We start from the raw sequence: 20876 nt of genomic DNA, 5'->3' as shown, positions 1-20876 counted from the left end.
AAATGTCTCACACAAGTATATATACACAAACACACACTCATATATATCACACATATCACACACAAACACACGCTTGCCTAAATGTGAAAGCACAACGATCCTAGATTAAAACTATCAAAGTGCTGCTAGCTACATTTTTAATCTTCTGCAGTTTAGAAACATCTTCAAGAATCCTGTCCCCTTTCCTCATCCAGCACAGAAGATTGAATGGATCTCCTAACTATACTGATGATAAGAAGAGAAAGATAAACCAGAGAAGTCATTCTTGCCTTTAGGGATTCACCTGGTAAATTGCTGCTTAAAGAGTGCTGTCAATAAGTTAACTTCTTTACTGTCGGGAGCAATTCTCTACTGGCGGTAAGATGGACAAGATGACCTAATAGATCTTTCTTCATCTCAAGATTCAAAGTTTCTTTTCAAGGAACTGTGACTGAAGAACAGAAACAGTCTTTAGGACCTGTCCACAAAATTTTAACTTTAAAATAATTCACATATTATTATTTGCATTTTTAGTGAACTGATTTAAATTCCGTAAAAATAATCTTTCCTTACTCACATACTGCATTGCTATGTTTATTTTTAAAATAATGAAATATTTAAGAGCTATTGCACAATTTAATATTGCAGGAAGGAGATTTCTTCTCGTACTCTTTTTGTTTTCAGCACCCATGTTACCTTAAATGAGGACTTTTCCTCTTCCATTTCTGTATCTTCTAGTCAGCAGACAGATATAGTGAAATGGTTAAAAGCACGGACATTAGAACCAGGTTGGGTTTTTAAATCTGAATCCTCAGCCTATTACATGTATGATCTTAGACAAATATCATCCACTTCTCTCTGACCCAGTATTTTTAACTGTAAAACAGAGTTACAGAGAGAGCTCCTACCTTATGTGGCTTCTTTCTTCGGTGGCTGTTATGAGGATTAAATGAGTTAACAGACGTAAAGCATGTAGAAGACTCCCTGGCATGTACTACGTGTTTGTAAGAGTTTGCTACTGTGGCTACTATGGTGATGAGGATTATTATTATTATTGTGGCAATTCTTATTAAATGCATTGTTCTTAGGATTGTTAAATTATTCTCCAATTACATACATTTTAAAAAATCAGTTTTAGGGCCGGGTGCCGTGGCTCACGCCTGTAATCCCAACAATGAGAGGCCGAGGCGGGTGGACGACGAAGTCAGGAGATCAAGATCATCCTGGCTAACACGATGAAACTCCATCTCTACTAAAAATACAAAAAAAAAAAAAAAATCAGCCGGGCGTGGTTGGGGGTGCCCGTAGTCCCAGCTACTCAGGAGGCTGAGGCAGGAGAATGGCGTGAACCCGGGAGGCGGAGCTTGCAGTGAGCCAAAATGGCGCCACTGCACTTCAGCCGGGGTGACAGAGCAAGACTCCATCTCAAAAAAAAAAAAAAATCAGTTTTAGAAACCATGTCATGAGTGACTCAGTGGTTTGTGCATTATCTTGCTAAGTTAGAATGGTAAAGTTGTTTGAAATACATGTTTGGACGAACCGAGGCAAGATGGTGCACTTCCGGGTTCTTCTTCACCACCAACTCTTCGCGGGTGCAAAAATGCAGCCGGCCACCCGGGAAGGTGCAGACCAACTGGGCATGCGCCAGGTGACGTCAATCTGAAGAGACCAAGATTTACCTGGTCGCACCTGCGTAACGCCCCTGACACGCCCATGCCCCACCTATTGCCCTCCCACTCCTAGAAAAGCCGCTCTCCGCCATTGAGCCACACGGACTTCCCAGCTTCCCAGTCCTTGTGGGGATGTCGGAACTCCCTCCGAGAGCTTGGGGGAGGGGAACTCTGCCGGCCTTCTTTGCCGGAGGCGGACAGACTTCTCCACACCTTACGTTACTAAAATAAACTTGCAGTTTTGCGCCTGACCTTTGCCTACTTGCTGGTTCTTTTGTGCTGGCTCTGGTGGTCTTAGAAAAACAAGACAATGCAGACTTGAAAACCATAGAGAACTTTGTAATTTAAACCGTGAAGTAACCTTGCACGTGTGAGGAAATGATAATTGTGTGCCACCTTTACTTCTCCTGTATCATGGCGTTTCTCAAACAGCATGCATAGAGTAACTGGAGACATCAATGTAGCGCATGGTGAGAACAAACAAGATCTCATTGGTTTTAGAAAGATTATATTTTTAGTGGTTTCAGAGATGCATTTTTATTAAATTAATGTTATTTATAATGACTTACAAAAATGTTTCACATTTCTACTAACTTTAAATTCAGTTGACCACCAGAACTTCCCTTCTTTTCTGAGGTTGTCCTCACTGGCTCTAATGGGAATGTGACTGCCATTGCATTGTGTGAACTCACTAAATCCCCAAGTGCATAACTTACTTATGGAATTATCTTGTTCAGAGACTTAGCATCTCATTGATTAGGCTGTGAACCACTTATTAGTAGTAACAACATTTCCTTAATCTTTGCAATTCTCAGCATCTAACGTACTTCTTGGTATAAAGCAGGTTTCAATAAAAGTTTATTGAATGAGTAAATGAATGAATTCATCTTACATGTCTCTCAAAATTGATTTTTAACACTATTTATTCCTCCACTGTGATGATGATATGGTCCTTTGTACTCATGCCTTTTAATATTGAGACAGAAAAAAGTGAAATCATAGCACATGACTTAGGAGATATGAATTTATGCTATATAACTGAGATTTGCCTTTAGGGTTCATCAGTTTCCACAGATACAATATATGGTCACATTTAGTGTACAAAATGTCAATTTGATCCTGGAAATTATTCTGTTGCTGCCATATAATTTACTGTTATACAATTTTCTATAAAAATGATGGAATCTGAGATCTGGGTACGCATGGACAAAGCTAAACTGTATTAAATGTATTTCATGGTGCATAAAATATAGCAAATGCATAATTTATATTTTCACTGAGTTTTCCATATTATTAATGTTCATGATTTTACTATAGCCTATAATTATTTTCCATACTCCTTTGAAAACTAAAATTATAAGAAATTATTTTTTACATCATTTCAGTACCTTTTCTCCTTTACTCTCATATATTTAAAAAATAGTTTTTGAAGATGCAGATAACTAACATAGATTCCTACGTTTTGCCTTCTTTGGGAAGAAAGCTAATTTTAAAATAAAGGAGGACTTGGATGAGGTTGCTGAGGTTAAAATTTCTCTACGTAGAAAACTCTTTCTAGCTAAGGTATTTCAGAGTGGAAAAAAAATGCTTGGAGAAAAAACCTTCCTATCTTTGCCCCTAAGGAAATAAAGTTACAATGACAGTCACCTAATCTAATAACTTCTCTTATTCCTGTCATAGGTTCACCTTGCAGGTGTACTGGTTTTCCTCATTTTCATTCTTTTCACTGATTCTTTTTCAGCCTCTGATTCCCTACTGAAATCTATTGAAAAGTGCACAATTGCAATTTTAGCATTAAATTTCTCTTTAATACTGCTTGTCACTTGTCCTCTCATTGATTCAAAGCTACGTGCCAAGTCAATGGAGCAATGTGAGTTTAATTCTTTCTTTGGCTTGGTTACCTTCCTTCTGCAAGCAGCAGCAATTAGAAAACACTACACCTTGGTCCCTTTTTTGATATAATTAAATGAGTAATTCTTGTAACTGTTTATTATTGATTCCCTCAACTTTTCATCCTTTCATTCTCTCTGCATTCCACTCGGCTCCCCACAAAGTTAGCCATGGCAGAAGTAGGACATCTGCTTGGAAAAACATTTAGATTGCTAATGATTCTTTTTAACATCTGTTACACTGCTACTGAACAGTTGTTGTTTCTTTGAGGAGGCTCAAGGGACAAGACCTATGTCACCTTAATAGTGAGTACTTTTTGGAAGTGGTAAGCCCTATGCCTCTGGGAGCCATGCAACAGTGCTATTGTGTACATACATAAACTTAATGCTTCTGTCCTTACGTTTTATCTTCGTCCACTGCAGTATTTCTGATTATAGTACTTTGTGTCTGGTTATGTTAATACTTGATAGATTTTTTTTTTTTTTTTTGTCTTCCTACCCCATTGTTCATTACAGTTGTACTTAAAAAAAAAAAAAAAAACACTACTAAGCACAAAACATATCTCATATCCCTATTGACTTCGATTAGCTTTTTATTGAAAAAATTCAAATGGACTTTGACACCAACATCTAAACCTGTATGATAATTCTTAATAAGGAAATGACTTGAGAAAATAGATTGGGATTAAAGTTTCTAGAATTTTCTTTTCAGCAAATGTATATATACTCATTCACAAATACTTTGCATAAAAAGAAGTAAAAAAGAATTTATTTTTAATGTATCTTCTCAGAGTATCCTGAAAATACTCTATCCTGTTCCCATGCTGCAAAAGAGAATGTTTCTCACACATCCAGAATACAGGGGCCAGAAATTACAGGTAAGACAAGATATGATGCGCATCAAAATTAGCCCTCTGGTAATTCAACAGAATGGTAAAATATCTAAAAAGAATTTTAGAGACTGAGGTCTGGCTAAAAGAAAACTGGCATCTGAAACTGACCTTAAAACAAATATGAGATTATTTCATTTTGCTAATTCATTTTCCACTCAATTTTAGATTAAACCAAATCAAATATCTAAGGGAATTGCCACTTGGCTTTTATTTATTAATCTTTCATATACACAAATATACAGAGTGATAGCAGATACTAGATAGATGACTAGCTTTCTCATATTCTGCACAGACTCACTATTTCCATCGTCTTTCCTCTGCAAAAAGCCCTATTGTAACCTTTGTGGATAAATCAAAGAAGATGCTGGGAAAAAATAACCTACTGTCATTATAGGAATTTATATAACTACAAAGAATATCTTCAACTTTATATAACAAATTATAACTCTAAGATCAATGATGTGAATCAGAGATTATTTTTCCACTAACACCTTGAGGTAATCATTATGGTTTTAGTATTATTATTATTACCTTTGTAAAATTCAAGTTAAATACGAGGACAAAAATCAAACAAGTTAATTCAACTCATTAGGTTCTTCCACTTTTGACTTTCACTTAGCTATTACTAGTTTGCATATAGTGCTCCAGCATTTTAGACTTTTATTAAGGAGTTTATTCTAAAAAGTAAATCATTGGTAGTTTGTTAAACCAATTAAATGAAAACTAATCTAGTTTTAAGTTTTCTCTGGAATGTATAATGCAATTTTATGTGAAGGTGTAGAATTTAAAAGCAAAATGTGTTTAGTTCTTTCCTCCTAACTTTGTTCAGTAGCTGATATTACTTGATTGATGAATCTTTGGAATTAAAAAATATTGTTTTAGACAACAGCTATTAACTGGCATTAGAAGTAAATAGCATGCATTTATATAAAAATTAGTACAAGAAAAGACTATTTAGTACGCTTCAAAATATGACGACTAGTATTTCTTTTAGTTGACTGTAAATCCAGGATACTCTGACTTTTAGATCATTATGTTTTTCAAATACACTAAAATCATACATCATAATTGAGTTTCGATTTAATGACATAAAATGGGATTCCTACATCTAAAGTTTAAACACTTAAGCATTTTATTATATCACTCTGTTAAATGCTAATTAAAAATTCAATTGTAAACTTTTTAATTAAAAACATATTAATATCATTGTGCAATCTTTTCCTCATTACTTCACATATACCTCAATCCTAGAACCTTGTGATTTCCATTCAATGAGATGTTTCAGATAAAATATGGGAGACCTCAAACAATTCAAAGTAGCTTTATTCTAGCTCAGTCCCTATCAGTAAAGAAGTCTTCAAAGTAGTTATTTAACCATTTCTAAGGCTTGCTTTTCTTTCATTTTCCTTCTTTCCTTCCTTCTTCCTTCCTTCTTTCCTTCCCTCCTTCCTTTCTTCTTTTTCTTTCTCTTTCCTTCTTTCCTTCCTTTTTTGAATTTGCTATTTTAACATCTCTACATGCTATTTTTACATCTTGCAGTTAATGACTAACCACAATTTAATATATCATATTTTTGTTTCTTAGTGAACACAAAATAATGATACATCTTACTGTAAAGATATCTTAGAGTCAATAACATAAAAAGTAACTACTAAAAATATATTGAACTTAGAACACATTGGTTGGATTCTGTACACTATTTTTTTAAGCAACAGCTAAAGATTGATGTTTTTTATCCTTTCTGAGTTACCTACAATCAATCCCAGCCACTCACTAAAATTTTAAAGCTGTTTATTTTCTCCTTCATTTTGCTCTCAGCCAATTCTCCAAATTACAAGTTTAAGAGAAAAAACAGTGACCCTGAAGTACAGAAGATGTAGATCATATCTGTCAGATCATGAGAACACAGTACTCAATATTTTGCAGAACATTAACGATGAGATACTCAAGTGCATTATTATAATGCCACATCCAAAATCATCTAGCATATTCTCAGGTGGTATTTCATTATGTGAATAGATTTTCTCCACATATCTTAAACTTTAAAAATACCCCCAGTCTAAAAAGCTTCACTTATTTATAAATGTAATATTCTGCTAGACTGTCTAAAATCAGCAAAGTTTATGCTGGAGACAGTTGTGTTATTTTATTTGAGCTTCTGCACATACATACAGCAAAGATCAATGCCATGGCCTTAGGCACTGCCTTGTCTTTCTTGCCATTGCTATCATTAGGAAAAAAAGTGAGAAAGTTAGGTAAGTGATGTGGCCCTTTATCTATTGAGTATTCAGAACTCAGTAAGATAAAATGATTTGTTTGGGTAAATCTTTCCAGAAAACATAACAGCAGCAATGACACGAATGTCAGCTGTTAGCCCCCTCTTTATTCATATGTAGGAGGAGGAAAGGAATCGAAATGGGCAAGCCAATTTATGCCTTTTCTTATTCTTTATGCCTTTTATTCAAGGGAGATGGCAGTCCTTTCCATTTAGCACCACTCAGGATCCCTTAGGTGTGTTGCTGTCACCTTGGTGAGTCTCAACTGCCTTGAAATGCCTGATCTTACTAACCTGTCTCAGATACTCTATCTCAAAGGGCATGTGTATGTTTGCATATGCTTACACCTCAACATAAACACATATATTGCCAAATTTGGATTTAATAGGCACACAATAAACAAAGCATAGCTAGTACATCCATTTAAACACCAAGCAAAGGCCATGGGATTTTGTATAGAGGCTCTGGGTTATGTTTATTCTAAAATAAGCAATATTTAAAAACTCATTTTAATTTCTCAGTTCCTTAGAAGGTCAAGATCATTATGCATTTTTCTTGGACTGTTTAATTCATTGTTCCCACTTACATGGCTGCCTTCATTACCATGCATATATAAAATGATAGGAAAAATTTATGGAGGGCAGCTGTCTTCAAAATATGCATTAGTGTAGAGAATAAGTAATATTCATTATCATCATAAAATTGGGGGGTTCTTTTTAGTAGGACTTATGTGAAATTGCTTTCTTATAGTCCTAAAATATAGTTTGAAAGGAGCACTGTGTTGGCAAGGAATAAAGAAAGATAAGAGAGAAATAAAGAAATTGCTGTTAAACCATTTTCTTCATCTACATTTATTATATTTGATACTCATATTTGGGGAAAAATAAATTCCAGTTCTCAGGGTATGCATATTAGCAGCAAGGAATACAGAACCAATGTTATTTCCTTCAAGTTTAAAGTTAGCCTGTTTTATGTCTTTGTTCACATAAGAGCTGTGGGAAGAAAAAAAAAAAAAAGCAAAGGCCAGTTCTTAAGCCAGTCAAACGTTTTACTCCCACCTTGTGGCAGTGTGGCTACATGGCTAGTTTTCCAAAATGAGAACTCATAATTTTGATTGAAATGACTTATTTTTATATTGTCTTAACCACTGATGAAAATAAGACTGATTAAGAAGGGACTTTGTGATTCACCTAATACAGAGGTTTGTGATGCAGGGCTTTTGCAAGATGCCAGTCAACAAAAGGCGATATGAACAGTGGTACTAAATTAGGGAGACAGTAAAATCTAAGCGATATAAACAGTGCTACAGAATAGACTTATTTTCTTGAGTTTGAATATTGAATCTAAATAAATTTGTAGGCTCCAACTATACTAACAAACCCTGTATGTCAAAATGCAAAATTATTTTAAATATCAAAATTATTTCACAAACCTAACTTAATGTTAACAAAAGCATGCTTTCTCATTCAGCTTCTTTCAACATTAAAAATATACAAAGACACTTATAAGATACCTCTAAGAACATACTGCATAATTAGATTTTCTGCAAAAGTATGAAGAAAACTGAACTTGAATGTTTATTTATGTGATTTTATTTCTCTCTTTCCTTTTCCTTTTTCATTTCTAAGTGTTGAGAAATAGAAAAGGAATCATTGGCTGGTAAGTTAGAAAAACAGATCTGAGAGCATTTTTAAAAATATCTTGATATTCCTGCTTATTCCGTAGTTTAATACTCCAAACCAAAACTCCACCTGTCTTCTCTCTCAGATTGATTTTATTATCGCCCCAATTGAGTTTAAATTCCACCTTTATTAGAAGGAAAACTCAGCTTCTCTCAGCTAGCATAAAATAAAGGCATCTTAGTTTCAGGATGAAACCAGCTTGGAACCAGGGACTCTTTCTCCTGTACTACGGCCAAGGGGCTTCTAAAAGGCATCTGTGAATCCTGCCCCTTTGTCTTCACTACTGGCTGGCAGTTTCTGGAGACAACCAGCTTTCTATTTTCCAAAGCCTCTACCAAAAGCTGTGTTAGTCCAAGCGCAATTTAAATTATGACTAGTAGCCTCTGTCTGAGGTTTGGGTTGACTTTACATTCAAACTTAACAGAATGAGTTCAGGAGAATACAATTAAATGTGTTTTCTTGTTCCACAAATGTAGGAAAGTATAAATGAGGAATTAGCCTAATTTTTGAAACAATTTCTGATTGATCTGAAATTGGGTATTCCCTTTTTAAAAAAGTGCTTAAAAAAAGTCTGCTTTATACTTTTTGTTTGCAAAATGTAAAATGATTCCGATATAATTTTTTTATGCTTCCCAATTTTGAGGATTGCAGCTACTAAAAGTACTGTGATTTCAGTACATTTCGGTCCTCTGAACATTCTTTTCATTCAGATGCCTGCATTTTTTTTATTCGTTACTAAAAAATAAATAATAGAAAGAGGTAAGGGATTTTTTCCAGTACTTAATTATGTTATCCACTATCTAATTAATGACACTAAATTGCAAGCAAAAACAATGCATTCTTAACAATATGATTATCTTAACATTCTTTTCTTTTTTCTCTTTCTTTTTTTTTTTTTTTTTTTGTTTTTGTTTTTTTTTTGTTTTGTTTTGAGACAGAATTTCACTCTTGTTGTCCAGGCTGGAGAGCAATGGCGGGATCTCAGCTCACTGCAACTTCCGCTTCCTGGGTTTAAGCGATTCTCCTGCCTCAGCCTCCCAAGTAGCTGGGATTACAGGAGCGCCCTACCACACCCGACTAATTTTGTATTCTTAGTAGAGACAGAGTTTCTCCATGTTGGTCAGGCTGGTCTCGAACTCCCGACCTCAGGTGATCCGCCTGCCTTGGCGTCCCAAAGTGCTGGGATTACAGGGATGATCCCCTGTGCCTGGTCCATTCTTTTCTTTAAATACAACATTGGGCAGGCATTTAAAAATAATTAACTGGCGGGGCACAGTGTCTCATGGTAATCCCAGCACTTTGGGATGCCGAGGCAGGTGAGTCACCTGAGGCCTGGAGTTTGAGACCAGCCTGGCCGATGTAGTGGAATCCTGTCTCTACTAAAAATACAAAAATTAACCAAGCGTGGTGGCGGGAGGCTGAGGCAGGAGAATCGCTTGAACCTGGGAGGCAGAGATTGCAGTGAGCTCAGATCTGAGCCACTGCACTCCAGTCTGGGCAACAAGAGTGAAACTCCATTTTCCACCCTTCACCCCCCACAAAAAAAAAGCTTGACCGGAAAGAACTTCTAAGTTTATGAATAATGGTGTTAATTTCAAAATGCCAGTCATATAGCCATTCAACATTTCAAGTTGAATGTGTATGGGGATTAAATAGGTATACAAAAGCCTCCAATATCCACTTTATTTCACATGTAATATTAACTCCTACATAACTCATTTCCTAATTATAGAAAACAAAGAAGAGTTGTTCTAGTAACCATCTTTAGAGAGAAAGAGGAAAAAAATATATACTTCCTATTTTTTTTTCGTAACACTTGTTTCTTCTGTACTTGGAGAAGATTTTTTTCTCGCAAAACTGTTACTTGGAGTTAGGTACAAGTTGACTCTGTATGTCTCCTCACAGTCTCCACCTGCATCCTTATCTGAATGTCTCATCTGGGAGAATTTGAGTATTGTTTATTGATGTTGCACTCCTTCCTGACTGCATGTTAAACCAGTCTGCCATCCCTTTAGGAAGTAAGCTACAGTAATAAACGAAGTCAGAATTCTTTATTCCTCATCTGACACACATTGTTTGTTTTCTTAGAGGAGGTAATGCAAGATTGCATTCCAACCTTGAATTTCTTTTCTTTTCCAAGCCCTGAGAATGTTTCTTCCATTGTGACAGTCTTTTTTTTCTTTTTAATCACGTATTTTATTGTTCTAGCTATTTAAAATTTAATCCTAGGTGTTTTCACAGAAGACAGGATTTTTTTCTTTTCTTTCTTTTTTGTTTTGGACAAATCTTGTCCCAACAACATTAAGAAATGCTAAAGTTGCTAATATACCTAATTGTCTTTTATCTTCTAAATACCTAAATAATATGGTATCTCTGGATCAGACAACATACTCCAAAATGGCATGAATATATACCTCACTTATGATCCAAAGCACGGAGCTCAGACTTTAAAAAAAAAATGGACAGTTAGAATTTTTTTTATTTTTTTTACTCAAAGTATATAGACAGCAGTACCTGTATAACTCATTGATTACTCATGATTTTCTATTCTTAAATTTATTACCTTCAATATTTTTGTGATTACACATGTAGAATACATCATTTTAGAGAAATTAGAGAATAAGCATAAGGAGTAAATACCAACAATAAAAAATACAGTCTAGAGAAAATCACTCTTGACGTTTTGTAGTGAAACTATCCAAACCTTAAATATATTCTACAGTAAAAATGTTCTATAAAATACTTAACTTGGTCTCTATTGTTGTACATTTAGGTTGTTTGCAATTTTATTTGATGAGAAATTGAGCATATAATGAAAATACACCTCTCTACAAATCTCTGATTATTCCCTAGGGCAGGTTTCTAGAAATATCATTGTTGAATTAAAAGTACACACATTTACTTTTAAGGCAAGCCATTGGGTAAAACTATTATTTACATCCCTACCAGCAGTAACTGGAAGGGACTATTTCCCTGCAACCTTGACAACACTCAATAATATGTGTTTATTCTTCCCCTTACAAGTTTGTTAGTGTAAGAGAGTATATTGTTGTAATTATTAAAGATAATATAAATATACATTATTAAAATGGGTAGTCTGTAAATGATGAAAGGAGGGAATATCAGGGAAAAAAACTACTTTCAAATGATAATGTAAACTTAAAATTAATTATTCCACACACGCTTAATTGCAAATCTAGTTATCATATTCTGTTCATCATCTCTCTTTTTTGGAATTTGTGATTTCTTACTCAACTATTTTAATATTTACCACTCACAAAAATACATTTGCTCTCTTCCACTGACTTTTACTTCAATGGCAAAACAAAAATAATAAATAGTCTTAAAATTAGTGTACTTGAACATTACAAACAATTTAAAATTTATAATAAATAGATTGTTTTAGAATATAAAGTTAAAGCCAATAAGGAAAAGCTAAGTCCCTTTGTAAGCTATCAAACTATATGTACCAATGTATTATTTTATAGTCTGAGAATAGACTACCGAATGAATATAGGTTAGCAGCAGAGAGGAAAAGAACTACAGTAGTAATAAAGCTCAGAGGCACACATATGCATATTTAATATCTACTCTACAGAAAAATAACAGGTTTGCTTAGTGGATAATGACTTTCATTGGTAAGGATGACCCCTAAACCCATGTAGTACTGGGTGAATTGTACAAATAAATGTCCACATACCACAAATCTAAATGTTTAAAGATTAAAAATTCAGCTATTTTTACAGCTGGTACAAGTTTTTATTCAGGGTCCCTCAGCTTGCACTTTGAAAATTTCCTTCAGGACCAAAGCTAAAGGAAAGCAGACCTAGGGAGTACTGCTGACTACTGCTTACTGAGAGCACCCCTGTGTCTGGCCAGTACAAGGCAGGAACCAGTCCAGTGATCAGAATTGCAGGGAGGAATCCCACCTGTACAAGCTTCCCTGAGAGCCAGGGCTAGCAATTTTCTTTTTTCTATGCTTCAGTTTTTCAAATCAGGATGTCTGGGAAGTTCCAAATCCCCCCCAAGAGGACATCACTAGAAAAGATGGGAAGATAGGAACACAGTCATCTGGGGAAATTCGTCAGTATGCACACTCTGGGTGACTTGGGCAACCAAAGAGAATCAAGTTCAGCCACTTTTCTCCAGTTTCCCAGGGCAGAAGTGTGCTTTTTGCTCTTCCTGGATGCACAGCCCTGCTTCCATCCTCCTACACTGGCTGGGAGCACAGTTCAGCTCGGTCTTTTCCTGCTTTCATTCCTCTTCATTCATGAGTTGCCAAATTTTCTTAAAACAAAAACAAAAACAAACAAACAAACAAAAACCTTCCTATGGTATCAGCAAAGAGAAAAGTGATTTTATTCAAAGAGAAAAGTGATTTTATTTTGGTCTTTGTGATGTTTGTGTCCTTAAAATGTGGTCCCAGGGCAGGAATGACTCTGGTCCAGGTCTAAAGATGACCCTGGTCTTGAGTGTGGCTACCAGTTAGTACACCACAGCAAGTGATGAAGTACTAGTAACGTTGGCTCAGACTCATTAGGCACTTGATCATTTTAATTAGGACTTTGTTGATTAAAGAATATCACTTTGCTTCTTTTTATGTGAGATTTTTTATTTTGCAAAATTAGTAGACTGAATATAATCTCAGAAGATCTCTTATGTGACAACAAAGATCTGAAGTTCTGTGATGTTAAATACTATAGGTGAAACTTTATCAGGCTTAGTGCCTTCTGGAATCCATTGCCCAGAAGTGAATAAGGGCATTTGAAATTAATAAGAGAATGAGAATGAGGTCCTCTTATCCTGTGACTTCAAAATAGCTACCTGCATGCACCCCACTGGGAAGTTCACTCCATGCTCTCATAAATTGCTAAGAAGAAAGAGTAGCATAGAAACATACATGGGCACACACAAACACACAGTGCCAGATATATCCCACTTGAAGTGGTGTTCTAAATTTTACGAGCAAAAATGCTATGTTAAAAATTCTTCAGATTCATCAATATCTTAGTTTCCTCAATTTCCGTTTAGCATATTTTAAAATGATACTTTTTTTTTTTTTTTTTTTTTTTTTTTGTAGACAGAGTCTCGCTCTCTTGCCCCGGCTGGAGTGCAGTGGCCGGATCTCAGCTCACTGCAAGCTCTGCCTGCCAGGTTCACGCCATTCTCCTGCCTCAGCCTCCGGAGTAGCTGGGACTACAGGTGCCCAACACCACGCCCGACTAATTTTTGAATGATACTGAATTTTAAAGTCTCACTTCATTTTCTGTATAATAGAGTAATTATATTCAGAAAATAATTGAAATGGTCATAGAATTTTACAGCTTAAATAGTATAGTTTTCCTGAACTCCTTTAATATTATTGAAAAAATGTTTTTCTTGTTTAATATTTTTTTCTGTCTACTTAAGAAGTGACTGCTGTGGACTAGGTATATTATCACTTTGAAAATATAAGAAAAAAAATTTTCTTGTTCCAAATTGTTATAATATACTTGGGACCCACAAGAGTAAGCTGGAAGATGTTATGGAGAATGACAAGGTTACAATGAAGGTATGCACTGGTTTGGGCATACTAATGACTTTCTTTTTTCAAATACCACATTTTCAAGTTTTTTTTTTTTTTTCTTTTTTTGACACAGCTTTAGTCAGGGAGCTCTTTTTAAAATGTAAAACAGCAGAACCTATCCATTTTAATATATGCATATGCTTATTTTTATGCAATACTATAAAGTGGCAAATGACCTGAGTTTTCTTGTGAACCTCCTCAATAGAATGCCACCACTATTTTTTGGGCCCCTAGCAATACAAAGCATTTTATAAGGAAAAAAATCAGAAATAATTTTTTAAAGGTTCTGCAGCTCAAAATTTGACTATACAAGCCAAGCGGAGTAAAGATTACAGTAAAATATAGAAAGAGATAATCTGATCACGGTAGAAATCCCATCTCTGATTACTCTAGTGTAAATACATGCCACTTTGACCCACTGAGGACCAGAACTGTCTGCATTATCTCAGACTGAAACAGAGCACTGTGGGAGATCTGAAAAGGCAATTGAAACCACAGTGGGGAAACTTGTTATTGGATTTTTTAAAAATCTCACGTCTTGTGACATACTAGCATTTGAGAAGGTCAGCCTTGTTGAGGAGTGGATACTTTAATAACAAGTATCTCTTCTTAACAAACTTCACTTGATACTGTAATTGACTTCACCTCTGTGAGATTTTTATTACTGTGGATTTTCATCAACACTTCACCCAACATCCTAACTTGCCACTGAATAATGCCTAGTGAGTATCACAGACCTCAGATTACAAAGTGGGCTCTGTGGTTGATAGCCTCTTTTATGGAACCATTGCCAGTATATAAATAGGATGAAAACATTTTTAGTAAGATGCTTATATTTGACCCTTGCAATAGTTATCTGTTAATATCACTGTGCTACTGGCAAGGAATTACTTTTCCCTCCCCAGAATCTTCATGATTGATTGTGAACTCTGACAGAATTGAACTAAAACTTCAACTTGGTGTAAAATTCCTTGTAAAAACTGCCATCTACTTGTAATATAAAACCGTTTTTATCAGTTATCTTTACAATATTGTTTAAAAGGCTCACATAAATTAGAAAGTAAACCCTCCCTTTAAGATGAGATTAGAAACACTATTAGAAATTATGGAGTTGAGTTAAAATGTCAAGCTTTCTTTTATATCAACTTTCTCCTATGGAGAGTCTTCACACAACTTAGGACAGTGGGTGAATGATTGCTTAAGCGTGCACCAGAGAAACTCAACCAAGACAGAGAGCAAAATGTCAGGTAAGATCCTTTTCATAGACTATCAATTAGCAGGTGTCTAATAAATCTAGTTAAACGCACTTTTTCCTGGTAAGGCTAGTAGGAGGAATCGCAGCACAATCGATGCTAAGATACTTTTGACAACAAACCAAGTTAGGACAGGCTGGGGTTTGGTGCAATCTAGTGCAAGACTTTTGAAGATAAAAAAGCTAAAATTTCACTTTGATTGGAAATGCAATATTTTTTTAAAAAGCAAACGGGAAATCAGAAAGAAAACAGAACTGAGAAGGGCAATGAAGAAAACAGAATCAAATTAGTTTTCCCCTTAATGACTCTACATAAATGAATATAATGAATCTTCTATTAATATTTAAAGTGTTATTTAATAGAGATTTATGTTTATATAGTAAAAGGTGAATATTGTCGTTCCTCTTCACTGTAAAATTTCTTCCCTATGAAAACCCAACTCTATGTCAATGACAATATTTCACACTACCGAAATGGTATACTCAAATGCAACACCAGAAGGAAAAAAGGACATTGCCATTTATTAGGCGCCTACTATGTGCTAGAGACATCAATATCGATTAATTAATTATCCATAGCTGTTTTATGTTTTAGTCATCATTTTCCTTTTACAGATGATGAAAAGAGTCAAATTTTATATGTTGTTCAGATTCAAACAACGTATCAGAGACTAAGCTAACATTTAACTGAGTTTAGTTTGACACCAAAGTCCATATATATTTACTTTTTTATTTCTTATCTTACTACATCTCACTCTTCTGACGTGGTACGTAACAAGGGCTGCTGACTGCACAAAGCAAGCTATTTAATTAATATTGTAGGTAGACTAATTGATTTTGGTCAGTGAATGTTTAATGATAATTTCACTTCCTCCCTTGATGACTCTAGTTGTAGTTAACGAGTCAAGAATGTGCTGATTATTCTGAAACACTGAAGAATATTCATAAAAAGTGAATGAGTAAGGGAGTGCTACTTCTATGAAATATACATATTTCATGTAATTGCATTATCATTATGATCACAATCCTTCTTCAGTGTCACCCCAATATAATATTCTCTGTCACAAAGTAAAGGCACTACAATTATCATGCTATTTCTTACCAATACATGTAGCAAAATATATATTGATAAAGGTAATGAATTTAAGGTATCTAACATTTCTAAGTTAGTGGGAAAATTGTAAAAATCTTGTCAATTTTACTTAAATAATACATTTTTAATATACCATAAAACAATAACTGGTATAAATCATTGAATGTATACCTTATGAATTACTGTAAATTGTTATGATATTGATTCTTTTAGATAGGCTGTCATTTCCTCTGAAAAAACACTCCCAAACTCTCTTACTCACTTCCCCTACAAACCTATATTATCTTACACTGTCTTACACCCTTTCCTTTCTCTTGTCCTTACTTTCTTCCTTTTCTTTCCTTGGTGTCTGATTTTCCCTCTTGTCTCTAGGACAGATCCTCCTCAGATTCCTGTTTCTTTTGATTTCTAAAATATTTATAGTCTCCAAATGCGCCCTGTTCCAGCTAATTTGTTGAACTAATACTTTCATCTACTTTGTCTTATTGTTTCTATTTTTTTCATTCAGAATGTGTTATATCACACATCTTATTTTTCCTTATTTGTTGTTACTCAAATTTTAAACAAATACCAGTTTTCCTTATGTTTAGACTTGTCCTTTTTGATAATGAAGACATTTCAAACAAACATTATCATCTGACTATAGGATTTTTCTTTGTCTTATAAATTTGGCTTGAATTTTTCCTTTATTTTATTGCTTTCTAGAGATATGTTGATTTAGCATTTGATTTTTGCTTTGACCCAGGTATCATATAAGAGGTTGCTTTCAATTTCCAATTAGTAAAGATTTCTGTGTTTACCTTTACTGTGCATTTATAATTGTATTTGATTGTATTCAGACAATGGAGCTATAAAACCTCTACTTTAAAACGATTAAAGTCTTCTTTATTGCTATTTTTGTAAATGTTTCTATAAAAGTGTAACAAGATATTTTTAACCAAGAAAGAATGTATAGCTGTTGAGAGACATAACTGAATTACTCAGTTGGACATTAGAGATACAGTGTAATCTTACATTATGATTATATTTTCATCAAATTGTTCTTGTATTTCTAATAATCTTGTAACTTGTGCCTTTATATAAGAGATCAGAAACTCTTTGCTGCCTACCTAAAATCCAGCATCTCCTTAATTCCCCCCTTTTTTCAAGGAGATTTCTAAATTTTTTCAGATATTTGCCAGATAGCTTTTTAAATCAAGAAATTTGCAATTAGTCCTGGATCTCAGGTGGGCTCTTCATCCACTTCTGGGAGATAAATTGCAAGTAAATATCTGATGAGAGAGAGAGAGAGTCATAAGTTACCATATCCATTTCAATCTTGCCTTTTTATTGTGTGAGGAAGTGAGGTTTGGAGTTACTGCAGCTATGAGGAAAATAAGAATGACAGAGATGACTACTAGAGTCCTGATTATCACCAAGCCACTAAAACAATGCTAGTTATGCCTTTCTCCAAATATTTTGTCGTCAAACCAAATAAACCCGTGTTTAATCTCTAATGCACTTTCAGATCATACTCATTATACCGTAAACACCATAAGGACAGAGGTTTTGTTTTTTTGATCATTTTCATAGATGTGTCTCACGCGCCTGGATCATTGTCTAGCACAAAACAGTGCTCAATAAGTAACTATTATGTGTACTACTGAGGAAAAGATTTCTCTCTTCTTTTTATCACATTTATCTTTTAATTCCATCTCATCTAATGAAAATATAGCTGCTGCTTTTGGGGATATTTGTTTATATTTGACTGGCACTTCTTTGTCCATATGCTCATTTTCAACCTTTCTTTATCACTTTGGTTTAAGTCTGTTACTTAGAGCTGAGTTGTTTCTAAACTCAACCCAGCAGTTTCCATTTTTAAATTGGAGATTTCAGTTCACTCTCGTTTAGTTTAAGATAATTTCTTTATTTCATCTTAATGTGTGTTTATATTTTTAGTCGTTTAAAATTTTTCTTTGTTTTTTACTGTTTTCATCAACAGAGTCGTTGTTAATCAAGATAACTATTGCAGTTTGTTTTTCCTAATAATGATTATCTTCTCTTACCCAATATTCATAATAGAATATCTATTTCTCTACTATTACGTAGAAAGAAGATAAATTATTTTCCCCACTTAGATGTTCTAAACCGTTTGCTCTTTTTGCTTTTCCCCAAATAAGATAAGCCATTTAGAATACATTCTCATTCTTACTGTTCTCCAAGCACTTTGTAAATGAAATATTCAAAGCATGTTACTGCTCCCTGGAATCTCAAGACAGTTCAGTGTAATTAATTATTTATTGTTATCAGAATTTCCCTTGGAGTATCTTTTTTTTTAAGAATCCTGCTTTAATTCTATAGTCTTATAAATTTAGATACAACTATGCTGGTCAGCAATATTTTCTATCTTCTTTTTCTATGCCTTGAGGTCTCTAGTATAACTCAGGTATAGTTTGGTTGGTATTATTAATCAAGAAATTTTCTAGATTAAGTAGCTGGGATACTCTTTGGACCCCGTCATGTCTATCAATATCTGTTGTACTGACAAATGAATTATATCTCTGCTCTGTATTTTTTTATCTTAATATTCTGTAATTATTCCACGTTTTTCCAGCTTCCAGATATGCAGATAAGAAGTCTGTTACTTTCTGATTATTTTTTCCCTGTAAGAAACCTACTCTGGTAACAAATACAGAGATGTACATACATATATACACATACAAACATACTTTCACAGAAACACACTCTGCACGTGTACCGGAAATAAACCATAAAATGCTGAGACATACGTATTTATCAATCAATATTACCTTGATTTTAATGAGTCTTTTTGAGCTATAAGCTCAGTTTTTAACAGAGTTTTTTAAAGAAAATTTGTATTTTATTATGTATGATTTCCTCTTCTATCTGTTCCTTGTTCTTTTTCACATAGTAAGTCTCCTGAATCTATATTCAAGCCTTTTATTTTCTAACGTGATTTAAATCTAATTGTATTTTTGTTTTATGATTTGAGCTACTTCTTATAGATTGTTTGAGGATAAACTTTTGTTTCAGCAGTACATTTCCCTTTCTGAAATTTAGTTATTATATATTTCCATTTGAAAATCATGGATTTTAGACACAAGATAAAATTTTTGTGTGTTGACTTGAAATCCATTTATGTGTTCTTAGCAAGCAGCAACTAGAATGTACAATGCAATGAATTTGCAAAGTGCCCAATCGGCAACTTGTTTTTATTTCTACCTCAAATTATAAGGACTTGTTAATTGTCCTGGTCAAAACCTTATTTTTGGCATTTTAGAGTGACCTAAAACAAACAAACAAAAAAAATGAAATCCATTCCCTGAGACAAAGTACCAAGAAAGTGGAAATTTAAAGGGAATATTACTGGCATTCTCACAACAACAAGAGAAAAATAGATCAAAATTATTCATAGTAATCAAAAGATATTGTTTCCAGAGGTGTCAAGGGAATTATTTAGGAGATTATTTTCTAGAATTTATTTTAAATAATTCTAAACTAGGGTGTTAGCATCACTCTTCTATTAGTAATCAGACATGACAGTAAAATAATATGAACAAAAGTAAATGAAGCAAGTAGAGTAGCAATTGGCTGTATTCCTAAAGATATATATACAAATATGAGAATGTTGAGTGTACAGTATTCAAAAATTGAATTTGTTATATTGGAGTGGGGGGACAGATCAGGGTTAGTCTTTTGGTATCAGTGAATTCCATGAAGTTATACACATCACCAAGGCCATGTGTAGAAAGAGAAAAATAATTTTTAAAAAATGGTTATATTATTCTCACTTGTATAAGGCAAGTATTCACACTTAGATAAGATAAAAACACAGTTAAATCTTCTTACCATGAAGCAGAATCGAACCTCAACTAGACTAAGTAGGCAGAACTTTATTACTGTGGCAATACCTCTTACATAATAATACAGTGAGAATAAAGCATGGAATAACATGTTTATCAAAGTTTCCCTAGAGAGAATCCAGGGGAGAAGATCTGAAGAGGCATTGGTGGGGGAAATAAATTTTATGTTGCATAGACAAAATAAGATCCTAATGTCATGGGATCCTTGGGGTGTTGCTTTCACAGCCTGAAACCTCTGTGACCAGTGGCACCTTCTGCCTGAGTGTTGGTTGCCCCCCTGGGCTTGTTCCACCCACTCGGCCCAGCAGGTGGTGGTCAGCTCACACTACTGGCCCAGATCCCATACCTGCCAAGGGCAAACCAAGTGCACAGTGACGAGGGGTGTGTGGACGAGGGAGTGCAGGGTCCAGCCACTGTGCACAGCCAGAAACACTGACTGCTGTGGTGGGGCAGCCAGCTCTAGGCATTTGCACAGGTACTGGCTCCACCTTAGGCTGAGGCTGGACAAGACGTACTGCACACAGCTTCTGCTGTGGGCAGTTGTGTCTGTGAATGAGGGGAACGTGGTGGTACCTGGAATCTTGGACATGCCGGGAACTAGAGAGCCTTAAAGAGGGTGTCACAGCCCTGGCTTGGGAAGTCCCTAGGCTGGACTAGGGTCATAGCTCTTCTATCCTCCCTGCCCACAATATGGCAGGCAGGGGTGTGTGTTT

The sequence above is a fragment of the Piliocolobus tephrosceles genome, chromosome 6 (genome assembly GCF_002776525.5).
Source record: "Piliocolobus tephrosceles isolate RC106 chromosome 6, ASM277652v3, whole genome shotgun sequence".
Taxonomy (NCBI): Eukaryota; Metazoa; Chordata; class Mammalia; order Primates; family Cercopithecidae; genus Piliocolobus; species Piliocolobus tephrosceles.
This window is presented reverse-complemented; position numbering follows the sequence as displayed.